Genomic DNA, 13,717 nt, shown 5'->3' with positions numbered 1-13,717 from the left:
TAATTCAGCTCAAGAGTATTAGCCGTGATGCCCTCCAGTTTTGAGGCAATCACCTTATCTGGCAAGGTCTTCACCTTTTTTCGCGATTCAGCTTCGTTCATTGAGTGTGCTCGACTAGCCTTCATCCCAAAAAGCGCCTCTTCAAGGCGGGGTGATTCGGGTCTGCTTCTGCATCCCAAAACTGAGTGCAGTCTGATTTAAAATACCCTTTTAGGTTATAAAAGAAACATCTTGGTCCATAATTCATTGTAAGCCATCTCATAAGCCTTCATTATTCCACTATAAGCCTTCATTATTCCTCGTGGTCCTCATCCGTTGCGTACACATCGTCATGAGGGTAACCGATCACCTCCATGCTTTGTATTTGAGTGGAACAGGCTGACACGTGATGGTTCAGCGAACCACAAATCGCGCGTGACCTCCTCTTGTCCATGTCATCACGATGAGACTTAAGCCAACTGGAGCCCGTTCCGGTATTCATTCCACTATAATTGCCGTAATTGCTGTCGCGATTCTACGCCCTAGGCTTTATGACCAGAATTTCGCCAACATGGTTTTTCAATTCGTCAATTCTTACCCCATCTATGAACTTCGAGGAATTGGCTAGGTTGTGTTCTAGGATTCTTTTATCAGATTTAGCCCTCCTCCTCAGCAGCTTGAGGTCATTCTAAAAATTTGTCAATGGACTCATCATCTTATTGGCGCTCCTTTTCAAACTTCACCTTCTCCCAATTCTCCTGCACTCCCGAGCAGGAACGATTCAACAAAATATCGAAGACCTTACCAGCACTGTCACATTGTTTTGTTCATTTCGCCATAACACAGTTCAGAGCCGTGTGCTCGTGAGTGTGCTTTATTCTTGCTTCTGCAAAATGTAACCTCATCACTTCTATCCAGATATCAATGCAGCCATCGGACTCATCCTTGTTCGACTTCATTTTTTGTGTGTTTTACTTGAACTGTCTCCTCTCACGGTAAACTTCGAATTTAGTGCTGAACGTTTCAAGGGATCTGTTAAGTGGCTCAAACATTGATGCATACTTTGTAGTGTCATGTGAGACAATGGTCAAATCTGGAACCGATCTGACTTAGGGCATTGTGGATAAAAGTGCCCCCGATGGGGCTTCTGTCTCTGGCGGGACTGGATCTGTCCAACCTGGCCTCAACGGGGCTGCCCTGGGTCTCTCCCTGTAGTTAGACTCAAAACTTCTTCTCGATCTCGGGGAGCCCTTGTATGTCTGGGGGCTCCAATCCCGTCAGTTGGCTGACACGAATTCTCCCTCGGAGCTTAGCAGTTTTTTGATTCTTGCTGCTTAAAAGCTTCCGCTTCATAAGATCAACATGAGCGTCAGATCTAATCTACTCTCCGAGTTAGTACTCATTTGAGCATCGGTGCTGTCATTATTGTTCAGTGGTGCTTGCCAGTGGTCTTCAGGTTCGGCAAGGCACTATCGGTGTTCTGAACCAGCTGGACTTGATCACATTGGGCCAGAGATTTCGCGTCTGCAAGCTCTTCTCTTAGCCTCTCATGGCCCTGTTGAGCCCTCTCCTCTACTCGTTCGATTCGTTTTGTCATATCTTTCCGCAGTTCTTCAAGAAATGTCATCACATCGGCAAACATGCCTTTCACATCACTGGCAAAGTCCAACAGTGGGCTCAGACCTAGAGAAGACGACGTTAATTGAGCTTGCAGGCTAAAGCTCGAGGATTGTCCCGCCTCTCTGCATGCCCATTGAAATCTTTACCCTATCAACTTTCGAGGACGTTCCCATCGTTATCATATTCGACACCGTTACTGATGGTGAGGTGGACATCGCTTTCTTGTTCTTCTCCTGCTTCGGTCTAGGAGTGAAATCCGTTTCCGAGTGCATTGGCCCCAGATGGTCAAAGGCAGAAAGCAATCCACTAGTTCGGAGCGATGTCATACGTTCATCATATAAAGTCCTAGAACTCTTTTTCGCTTGCAAAAATGACTGTTCTTCCTTGGGATTTATGCTCGACATCATCGTGTTCTTACTCTGTTTGGCTAGAGAGGATTGTTCCGTTCTCCGACTATTGCTCTTGGTCTCCAACCTAGACGTTCCCTTGAGCAGCAGTTCATCCCTACAGTGGCCTCGGATCGCTTCCTAGTTCCTTCAACTCTCCTTCCACGATCGGAGTAATCGCTGGATACCTCTAGATCGTCAGGATGGTGGCGGTCGGGTCGGGTTAACTTTTTTTCCCTTTTGTTGAAGGGCTCGGGCCGGGCCTCGGTGTTTTGCCCTTCATCACTAGATTGTTTTTTTTGCTTCTTATCTTCATTCCGCTCACTCACTACAAGATCACAGCGAACTTCAACCGTTGCCTTACTAAGAGGAACTTCAGAGTTACTACTCACAGAGGATTCGCTTCGCCTTGACTCAAAGCTCCGCTAAAGTTTTTGACGACAGTGCACAAGTTCCAAAAAAAGAAATTTTCGAAAACAAGTTTTTAGTCTCTTAGAGCTTCTATGAACGATTCAGCAAAAGTTTAACGCTGAGTCTGCCCAGTATTGAGTTGTTATTGATTCCGCTCAAAGATTTAGTTTACAATAGTGTCAAAAATCCGCAAGATACAATAACTAACACACAAAACACACTTAACAATCAGCTAACAACACAGCTAAAAGTGACAGTGATCTCGCTTTTCAATGTCATTTTACCACTGTGGATGTATCAAATCACTGCCTCGTTTAAATTTAAAGAAATGTTTGTAAAATAGCAGTGATGATATCAATCAGGATAAAAAACCTAGTCCTAAAGAAAACCGTTCAATCAATTGGAACAGTCTAAATGAACGAAGCGCAGGACAAATGCTCCAGACCAAACAAAATGAATTTTAATTTTCAAAGGCTTCAAAAGAATGGGAGGCAATTTTAGGTTTACATTTTTAGCTTAGAAAAACTGGTAATTTTGCAGGCTTAATGTTTTCAAGATGGCTTTACGATAGAAGAATGTATTTATAATCATAACAGATGTAGTCAAACTTTTCAAATCATTACGGATACCTGTTTATGATTTGTGATTGGCTGCCGCAATGAGCTGAACTCACAACATTTATCATCACCTATTCTGAGGCAGGCCTGGTGGAATCTAATTACTTTATAGTTGAACTACTGCGGCTTTTCAGAAACCTTTCTGCTCTTTCTGTCTATATTTCTTCGCCGCAGACACTTGAAGGTAATGAGTAAATTGAACTGTTCTGGCCAACAAACTAAGCTTCATAGCAATTTCTTTTTAGAACGAAAAATTGGTTCTCAATTCCTGAAAAAATTTGCATTTGTATTAAAAAACTAATATTTCTTAAGAGATTCTCGGAACAGTTATTTCTACTGTCTCTCTGTTCTCTTAAAAAACCAACACAAGACGTGCATGGACCACTTACAAACTTATCAAACTTATCACGAATCCTTAAAACGTATACATGAATTATGTATATGTACATTAGCAGGAACGTACAAAAGGCAATTTTTTAAATTGACAATTCTGGGAACAAATATATTGACAGGCAAAAAGATCTAGCTCTCGGATGCAATACCCTAACTTATCGCAAATGTAGTTAAAACAGAAATGATGAACAAATTGATCCAGACCAAACTGAATGAATTTTAACTTTCAAGTGTTTCGAAAGCATGGGACAAGTTTTTTGTTTAAGCTTTCAGCTTACAACAACTGGTAATTTTGTAGGCTCAAAGTTTTCAAGACGGCTTTACGATAGAAGAATGTATTTAAAAAAATACCAGATGACGTCACTTTTTTCAAATAATCAGGGATCTCTGATCATGATTTTTGCTTTGATGTAGCACCGGGTTGAACTCACAACATAAATTATTACTTATTCTGATGCAGGCCTTGTTGAGTTCGGTAGTTTTATAGCCTAAACACTGCAGCTTTTCAGAAACTTTTCTGTGTTTGCTGCCAATTGTATTTTGATGCAATTTGGGGTACTTTTGAGCGACTTTTCATTAGTTTTAAAGTAATTTGATTGGTTTAGGCGAAAAACTGAACTGCTTAGCATTTTCTCTCTAGCACGAAAAATTGTTTTGCTGAATATCAAGATTATCAAGTTTTGCTGTCTCTCTGCCCTTTAATTTTTTCTGATAATCCAATTTCTGCTAAATACTGCTGCATGCAGAGTTCCGCTAATTCTGATTAATAAATATCCAAATACTTGGATATTACACACACCCGGTTGAAATTGGTCCCCAATCTGGTCTCTATTATCCTGCATGTTACTGAATGAGCCTTTTTTCGGAAAAACGAGGTGAGTAGGCCCAGTTTTTAGGCAAATCGGGATCAATTTTTATTCCCCAATTTCTAAGTGTTGAGCTGAATTAGACCAAATCTTCAAAAAAGCACTGCTCGAGCTCAATTTTTAGGAAGAAGAACCTATTAAAGCATATTGCATTCAATTTCCTAAGTTTAGCTAAAATAGACCAAAACAGCTAAATACTAACAAAGAGCAAGCAAATTTTTTTTTTAAATTAGGATATTTTGAAAGTTGAATTGATTAGTGATGATAAACATTTTTAGCTCTCATGGTAATTTAGTATTGGTTCGCCTGATTAATAATAACTAAATTGAATACAAAAGACACCACATAAAAATTTTTTCTTCCTTGACTCTTGTATAAGTTTAAAAGATTTGGGTAGCTCAGTAATCAATCAGAGAAAAATCTGAAAATTTTAGATATGTAAAGTATAGGTTTGAGCCATCTTGTTAGGGCCGATCTTCATGATTTTGAATTGTCAAAATCGGCGATAACTCATCGCTAAAATTGTTGTTTGTTTAAGCGCAAAACCAATACTAAATTACGACCAATATATGATGGTTCTATTGATGATGAAATTTTGGTATTTCATATATGGTGATGATCGTTTTTCTGTTGTTTTGCGCATTTTTCCAGTGGGAGATCAACCCATGTGATAGATGGCAGACCATGGAGATGCGATGATCGAATTTCAGTTTTTATTTACAAAACGCCATGAATCTAATCTTCATTAGTCTTTGAAGGCACCTGTGTGTGATGCAGTGTTGCCAGACTGACCAGATGACTGAGAAGCCTGAAAGAAAGAAAAACGATTCAAGACTGAACTTTTAATTAAAACTTACTCTTTGTTCCGAAGTTCTAAGCTTCTTGTTTCACGATAACCAAAAATCAAGTTCTTTGGGTACAAAAAATTAGTCTTTGTCAAATTTTTTACTATAAATTTTCTTATTTTTTCTTCCACCTTGCCCCAAATTTTATTTTCAACCAACCAAAATTTTCTCCATATTTCTTCATATATTACGAAAACCAGTTGAGCTACCATCCACCCTATCTCAATTTGCCGCCTGAAGTTTGTTTTTCAAATTGGCTGACTGAAGTTTCGAGAAAAAAAGTTGGAAAAAAATGCAAAAAAAATCAAACTTATTTATGAATTTTTAATTGGATGATCAGTGCTTAGAGGAAAACAATTTACCAAGAAGGTTTTGTACTCTAACATAAAATCTATAAACCAAAACTGGCTCCGTAATAAGATTGAAAAAAACCGGCCTAATAAGAAACTATATAGGCTACATTTGTTCACTATAAAACTAAATTTCAGCTTTGATAATTTGAAATTTGCTTTTCCATATTAGTTTTCCGATCTGGTGCATGGTTTCTCACACTGTAATTATTTTAATTTGGTTGTGAGCACTTATTAAGCTACTTTTTCACACGAGCAAAGGGGCTTCAGAGGGATTGCTCAATTGATCTTGTTACGAGAAAGGTGACCTATAGTTATCCGTTCTTCGAAACAATATGCATATATTAAACGAAACTTAATCCCTTACTCCAGATCTCTGTTCATTCACGTTTCTGGCAGCCGCTGAAATATATTCCGAGTCATATATTTGCAGACTTCCCACTGCTTATTAAGAAAGTGCCATCCAAAACTGTTTTTGATTGATGACCCTATCGGGCCATTAAAAAAGCTGAGGTGAAAATAAATGTTTTTTTTTTGGTTCTGCAAATAAAGTTTTTGTTAATAAAATGAAAAGTTTTTGGCTCAAACTGAAATAAGTTCGTAACAAATTTACTTTCAAGTGACGTTACAAATTGCATATATTTCTATCAGCCATACTAAACAAGCTTTAAATTTTACTGCCACTTGAGAGCACTCCAATATGCAAAGTTGCCAGTAGAGCAGAGCCCTGATTGAGCCTAATTAAAAACAGTCAAACATCAAAAGCTGAACAAAGTTGTCGAGCTGAACAACGTAAATAAAAACAAATTATTGAACCCTCGTTTAATTTTTTTTTCAACGAAGCAGCTTTTTTACCAGATCAACTCATCCTGAAAGTCTTGACAAGATCAAGATCTTGAAGAGTTTTGAAGAGTTATCAAAGATAGCAAAGAAACTTTATAGAAACTTGATAGAAAAGAGACTTCCGGCTTTTTCCAAACTACCCAAGCATCCAAAGTACATGAATACATCCTGAGAAACGTGTACGATGGCTCCGTTAGCTCAACAGAGCAATTTAATTTTTTTTGTGCAATCTTGAACAGATCTTAAAAACTCTACTAAAATTCTTTTCAAAAAACTATCCAACAAACGTTTCTTTTTTTTTCTACAAAAATTCACAGCAAGTTAATGAGCAAACACATATCCAAGCTTCTCCGAACAACCATTAATAACACCATACAAAGTTTATTTTCATAGAAAATGTTCTTAGCAAAGTCTTAAACATACATTTAAACAAGTCGTCAAAAATAGCAAAAAATTATGGCTTATAGTATTGGGAAAAATTGGCAAAATAAGAGTCAAAACTAAAGCTTGCTAAGAAACTGTGCACATAGTATATTAGTTTTTCAGGCATAACTATCTGGATTAATAATTAATTCTGGTTAGGTTGTTAGAAACAGGCATATATAAAAAAATAGGTATTATAACTTTGATGAAATTGCGTGTAGCTATTGAAGGCGATTTGATTTGCCTATGGGGAAGATCAATAAAGATGCATTGGTTCGTTTGGCTTTTGAATTCAATTTTCCTAAAAATGGATTAAATTGTGCTGAAATTTTTTGCTACAACCAGAGGGCAATTTGTATCAGCTGCTGTTATCAAATTTCCTATTGTCGACTAAGCTTACCCTGTATTTCTCATAATTTTGCCTAGCATCGTTTTAAAGACTTTAGTGTATGTTTTTGAATTTGCATTGCAGGTTGTTTTTTTTGTGTAGATATGTTGTTTTCATTTATAAAAGTTTCAACAAAGCTTATTTTGTCTTTTATCTCTCTATGTTTTAAATTCATTTAATTAGAAAGGCGATTCCCTGTTTTATCAAGTTTTGTCTTTGGCGTTGGCACTTTTCGTTTTCGTTTTTTTTTGTTTGTATTAATCTGTATAGTTTCATTAATTCAATTGATTGTTTCTAATTTCATTGTGCAGTGTCATCATTTTAAAAATTCATTTGACTTTGCTATAATCATATTAGCCTTATTTTTAATTGTTTTACAATTGAGTTTTAACACTAAAACTTTTGGAGAATTTTTAGATTTTTCATAGAAAATCATATAGTATTTTTCATAAGTTTTTTGTAGAATCTTGGAAGTAAAAACGCCCATTTTTTTGCAAATCGTGAAAAATGGTTTAGAAAACTTTTACTATCTTGTTATTTTTCCAGTTTTTTTTCTTCCAGTTTTTATTCTTCTAGATTCTTTAAATTTTCCCGAAGAATCTTCCATATCTTACAAGATTGTTTAGTAAGAGTTTACCAAAACAGCCAAACTTCTCTCCAAGTTTTAACTAAGGTACATTCAAAAAATTTTTCAAAAGTATAACAGATTGAGTTTTTTCTCTTTTTCCTGTTTTCGAGTTTTTTATAATTGAGAATATAAAAGAGTGAACTTGATTCATTGTCATTCTAATTGAGACATAACTGCTTCAACAGTTGTTCAATATGGTAAATACAATACTGATAAATTGTTTTCAAGAAAAATGATAGATTTGCATGAAATTCAATTTGAATCAATAATTCATAGCAAAGTTTCTTCAATTTTTGAATATTTTCCAGTTTTTCCCTAAATTTTAATACACCATCAAAAAGTTTCAAGACAAATTTGCAATGATTTTTTTTTCATTTTATGTTTCACCAGGAAACAATCTTTTTTCCGACTTTTGAAAAATATTTTTTTTTGATTCCAACAGGGTTTTAAGAGCAATTTTAAATGAACTTGAGGAAAAACATTTAATGGTTCTTCAATTCTAATGAACCTAGGAAGCAAGTATACAAAAAATGTTTTTGTCTTGTTGATAGCATAATTATAACAGGCAAACTGATTTGTTGAACGCATAATAGCTAAGCTGTTTAGCAACAGTATTTTCAAACTAAGAAGCTAAGTTTAAACCATTTTCAATAAAATAAAATTTTTTTTGATTTGGAAATATTTCACTAAAAGTTTTGATGAATTTTGTTTACTGTTTAATTACAGCCTGTTGTCGCAGTATCTTGATTTGGTTTATGTGCACCACTCTCGATGCCGCACAAACATCAAGACTTGAAAAAATCTGAAAAAGAAGGAAGAAAACTAGGTCTACCAAAATTTAGTTTTTTTGTACGTCTTGATAGAAAATCTTTCGAGGCAATCATGCCAGGCATTTGGATTACAAATTAGCATAGGAACAAAGGAAGCTGATCCACTATTTTTGAAAAGCACAAGTTGCGCCGAGTAAAACATAATTTTGCCGAAAAATCTGTAAATTTTGAAGTTTCACCTGATTTACAATAAAAAATACTTACTTCAAGCTAGAATAAAATATGCTTACAGCTCAAAAAAAAATCAGTACTGAGCTGTCAACTTTTGGGCAGACACCAGTTAAACCAAAAAAAATATAAGAGAAAATCTTTCAAGTCCCCCTGAAACTAGATTGAACAAAACTTACACTTGCAACTGCAATGAAAGTTGCTTATTGTAAACATGGAAAATCCGTGATAAGGCAACCTACCCGGCAAAACTTGAGCAAAAAATACCAAAAAAAATCCAATTTGATACATACTGAAACAAAAAGAAAATCCGGCGGAGACTCGAACCACAGACTTTAGGGTAGAAAGGGAACAGCGTTACCCCAATGCCAAATGGGAAGAAACCTGAAAGATGTTGAGAGAAGAGGAGAGAATAAGAGAAGATAAAAAAAGTAAGCAAACAGGAGAAGAATTTACATGAAAAATAGCTTCAGTGAAAAACTCTAGTTGCCAATTACCAGACACTTACTTTCACAAGTGTAACAATTGATTCTTTTCAACGAAATTGTTAGTTTTTTCTACAACATTTTGTCCATTCCTCTTTCCTTAGCTTACCTTCTTCGATACAAATTTTACTTTTGTGCGCTTTTTTAAATAAATTTTTGACATTACGCCTTCTACATTGTGGTCAACATTTTAGTTTTGTTACCGAAACCCAGAAATCGAAATTAAACCTCATTAAATCAGCTTCTGTATCAACTTTTTTCCAAGCGAGGTAAAGTGTCAAGTAGCAGGTAGAACCGTATTATGATCTAATATTGATTTGTAATGAAGATTTGAATTTGAATCAAATTAACAAAAGGTGCGTCATAACAACTATTTTTGGTTCAACTAATTCTTGTAAGGCGTGATGATCTTTTATAATTATGTCAAACATTTCTTCAGCACTTTTTGCAAAACATCGAGCAAATGCCCAAAACGGATGAAACTTTAAAATCCATCAGAAGTCTTGCGACCTTGAAAATTTGAACTATCATTCAAAACTTTCTGATCCAGGTTTAGAAAAAGCCAGCACCGATGAACGGTGTAAGTAAAGCTTCTATTTGGTAATTCTGCTCTCAATTTCCCCTTTAAAGAGATAAGAGGCAACAAATTCCTGCTGAAAACTTAAAGTTGCCATAAAAGAATGTGGCAAAGAGATCTCAGTTTTTTGCAAGATGATACTTTTCTTCAGATTTTTTCAAGAACCCTAATCAAAAACATGGCCGCATTAAATTTTAATCCGGATTTTCCCCCGTCAGTTTAAAAATATATTTTTCTGAAAAGAATTTAGGGAGGAGTGTTTCTTGATTTATGTTCAAAAATTGAAAATGAAGCATTGACGAAACTTTAAATTTTTTTAATTTGATTTTCTTCTGCAGGATTTATCAAAGGTTCCCCTTCCATTGATTCCAATTAGACTAAAGATTGCGTACTTACATATACATTTAATTATTTTTAGATTGCGTACTTACACAAAAACTTAAGTTTTTTAGATTGTGTACTTACACATAAATTTAAGTTTTTGAAAAAAAAACATTATATGCATTGCAGGGTTGGTCGTGAGAATAAAAAATAAAAAAGAGTCAATAACCTGTCCTGTTGTGCTGCTGTTCTGTCCAGATCCGCTTGATGGCTCTCCCTTGAAGAAAACGACAATACTAGGTTATTAATGTCATTCTCAGCAAAAATCAAAAACCACCTATTATAATCAATTAAGAAATGGATTACACTTTTTTGACAGACCATTATATCAATTTTAATTAACAAAATGAAGTTTTTTTTCTAAGATTGTCTTAAATTTTCAAACATAACACAATATTAATAAAAATTGACTGTTGCATTTGACCTCGCACTTTGAGGAATCAGCTTGCTTTTGCGGAATTCGTCGCATCGTGATATTTTTGCTCAGTGCGGAATCCGCGGCAAAAATAATGTGAGGCTAAAATTTAAATAACACGCGCAATCCGCTGAAATTTTGGGTTAAGTTTAAAGACGTTTATTCTTCCAGTGATCTATAGACAACCCTGCGCGTGTCCTTTGCAAAGCTTGGACTCGTAATGAACATTAAACTAACTTACTACAGTTGTGATTGCGATTTGATGATTTTTTATGGAATATAACGATAGACTATTCAGCAAAAACAAAAACAACAAGATAAAAAGTTATCTTCATTTAGCGCCAGGTGACTGTAAAACTGAAGCGATGACTAAAAGCAGGTGGTGACTAAAAATCATGTGAGCAAAAATCTATACGTATTTTGATGTCAGACAATTTTTAGAGTTTTGCATCATAATCTGTCTGATGCGTATATTATACAATGATTTCCGATGCTTTTTCAAATATTTTATTGCATATCATTTTTCTTTTCATATCAAATGGCTATGAAAGTTGACACGTCAGGTGACTGTAAAGTCAGCTGATCAAAAACCTGTACATTTTTTGATGTCAGATAATTTCTAGGAATTGCACCATAATCTGTAATGAACGTTAAACTAACATACCATAGTTGTGATTGCGATTTGACAATTTTTTTGGAATATAACGATAGACTATTCAGCAAAAGCAAAAAAAAAAACACAAGAAGTTATTTTTAATTAGCGTCAGGTGACTATTGAAACGAAAGGCGACTACAAATCATGTGAGCAAAAGTTTATGCATAAAATTTGATGTCACACAATTTTTTGTAATTACATCATAATCTGTCGATACATATACTATACAATGATTTGACATGCTAATCTTTTTACTTTTTATATTATATCATTTTTGTGTTGAAATCAAGTGGCTTTAAAATTCAGTCAGCTCAATAAGAATCTATAAATATTTTGATTTCAGATATTTTCAGTCACCTGATTAAGAACCTATATATATATTTTGATATCAGATATCTTTTACAATTTGCATCATAATCTGTCTGATCATGATTTTACTTACAAATTGTATATTATAAAATAGTTTTAGACGAAATCGCGGAATCCACAACAAAATGCGGAGTCCGGGTCAATTTGTGCAATTTACAATAACCCAACTTGACAACTTACAAAATTTCTGTGGATTCCGCTCTCAAATACGTGCAATGCAAAATTTTTCATCACAATAAATCTTTCGCGGATTCCGTCACGAGCGAGTGTAGCTAGCTGTTGCGGATTTAGCAAATGGAAGCGGATTCCGCAAATTGAAAGCGGATCTAACAAAACTTCGCGATTGTTGCTCACACTTTGCGGATTCCGCATACAGTTTGCAGATTTGCTCACAGCTAGCTAGCTGTTGCGGTTTCCAAAAACGCAAGCGGATTCCGCTACGGATATGTACCAAGGTTATATTTTTGTTCAGGAATACGCGACAAAACTATTACTTAAAGACTTATATTCCAGTGATCTATAGACAACCCTGCGCGTATCTTTTGGAAATATTGGACTCGTAATGAACATTAAACTAACTTACCATACTTGTGTGTGCGGTTTGATTTTTTTGGAATAAAACGAAAGACTATTCAGCAGAAGCAAAAACGACAAAATGAAAAGTTAATTTTAAATAGCGTCAGTTGATTACAAAATTGAAGAGAAAAGTGGGTGACTAAAAATCATGTGAGCAAAAAGCTATATAGATTTTGATGTCAGACAATTTTTGGAATTTGCATCATAGTCTGTCTGATCATGTGTTTACTTACGATACGTAAACTATACAATGATTTCAGATGCTCGTTTTTTTAACTTTTCAACAAAAAATAATTTTGGTGGTCAAATCAAGTGGCTATAAAACTGACACGTCAGTGACTGTAAAGTCAGCTGATCAAGAATCTATTCATATTTTGAGGTCAGATAGTTTTTAGAACTTGCATCATAGTCTACCTGATCATGTGTTTACTAACGATACGTATACTATACAATGATTTCAGATGCTAATCTTTTTACCTTTTTATAGTCTATTGTTTTTTGGTCAAATCAAGTGGCTACAAAATTGACACGTCAGGTGACTGTAAGATCAGCTGATCAAGAATCTATACATATTTTGATGTCAGACAATTTTTAGAATTTGCATCATAGTCTGCTTGATCATGTGTTTACGAACGATACGTATACTATACAATGATTTTAGATGCTAATCTTTTTACCTTTTTATAGTATATTTTTTGGTCAAATCAAGTGGCTACAAAATTGACACGTCAGATGACTGTAAGATCAGCTGGTCAAGAATCTATATATATTTTGATGTCAGATAGTTTTTAGAATTTGCAACATAGTCTGTCTGATAATGTGTTTACTTACGATACGTATACTATACAATGATTTCAGATGCAAATCTTTTTACCTTTTTGTATTCTATCCTTTTTTTGGTCAAATCAAGTGGTGGCTACAAAAAAGACACGTCAGGTGACTGGGTGACTGTAAGATCAGCTGATCAAGAATCTATAAATATTTTGATGTCAGATAGTTTTTAGAATTTGCAACATAGTCTGTCTGATCATGTGTTTACTTAAGATACGTATACTATACAATAATTTCAGATGCTAATCTTTTTTACCTTTTTATAGTCTACTGTTTTTTGGTCAAACCAAGTGGCTGCAAAATTGACACGTCAGGTGACTGTAAGATCAGCTGATCAAGTATCTAGACATATTTTGATTTCAGATATTTTTTAGAGTTACCATCATAATCTGTTTGATCAAGGTTTTACTTACAAATTGTATAATATACAATGTTTTCAGATGAAAGTTTTTTTGTCTGTCATATTAATTTTTGTTCGAATCTAAACCAAAACATACATGCAAAACAATAATGCTGGTATCAAGGGGCTAAGTCTTGAAACTTTCAGTGCTTTGTATTTTTTCTCAAAATTGTTTTGGAAAAAAAGAAATGGTATTTATCACGAAATTTACAACTTTTGCTTGACATCCCTAACCCACAGCCATGCCGAGTCCTAAGTGCTCTTAACATGGCGTAACTTTG

The 13,717-nt window shown here is 34.7% G+C and overlaps 1 long non-coding RNA gene across 1 annotated transcript; it reads right to left on the bottom strand.

Annotated features, from left to right (window-relative positions):
* Positions 1-4,677: 4,677 nt before the first annotated feature.
* On the bottom strand, positions 4,678-12,482 carry LOC134854311 (uncharacterized). The gene is made up of 3 exons (XR_010164404.1): positions 12,213-12,482; positions 10,360-10,407; positions 4,678-5,080 (listed from the first exon to the last, which is right to left on the bottom strand). It is a non-coding gene; the product is annotated as an uncharacterized LOC134854311 (long non-coding RNA).
* Positions 12,483-13,717: the final 1,235 nt, after the last annotated feature.

The sequence above is a fragment of the Symsagittifera roscoffensis genome, chromosome 9 (assembly GCF_963678635.1).
Source record: "Symsagittifera roscoffensis chromosome 9, txSymRosc1.1, whole genome shotgun sequence".
In the NCBI taxonomy this organism is placed as follows: Eukaryota; Metazoa; Xenacoelomorpha; order Acoela; family Convolutidae; genus Symsagittifera; species Symsagittifera roscoffensis.
Note: the sequence above shows the minus strand (reverse complement) of the source record. Positions and strands in the feature narration are given on the sequence as shown.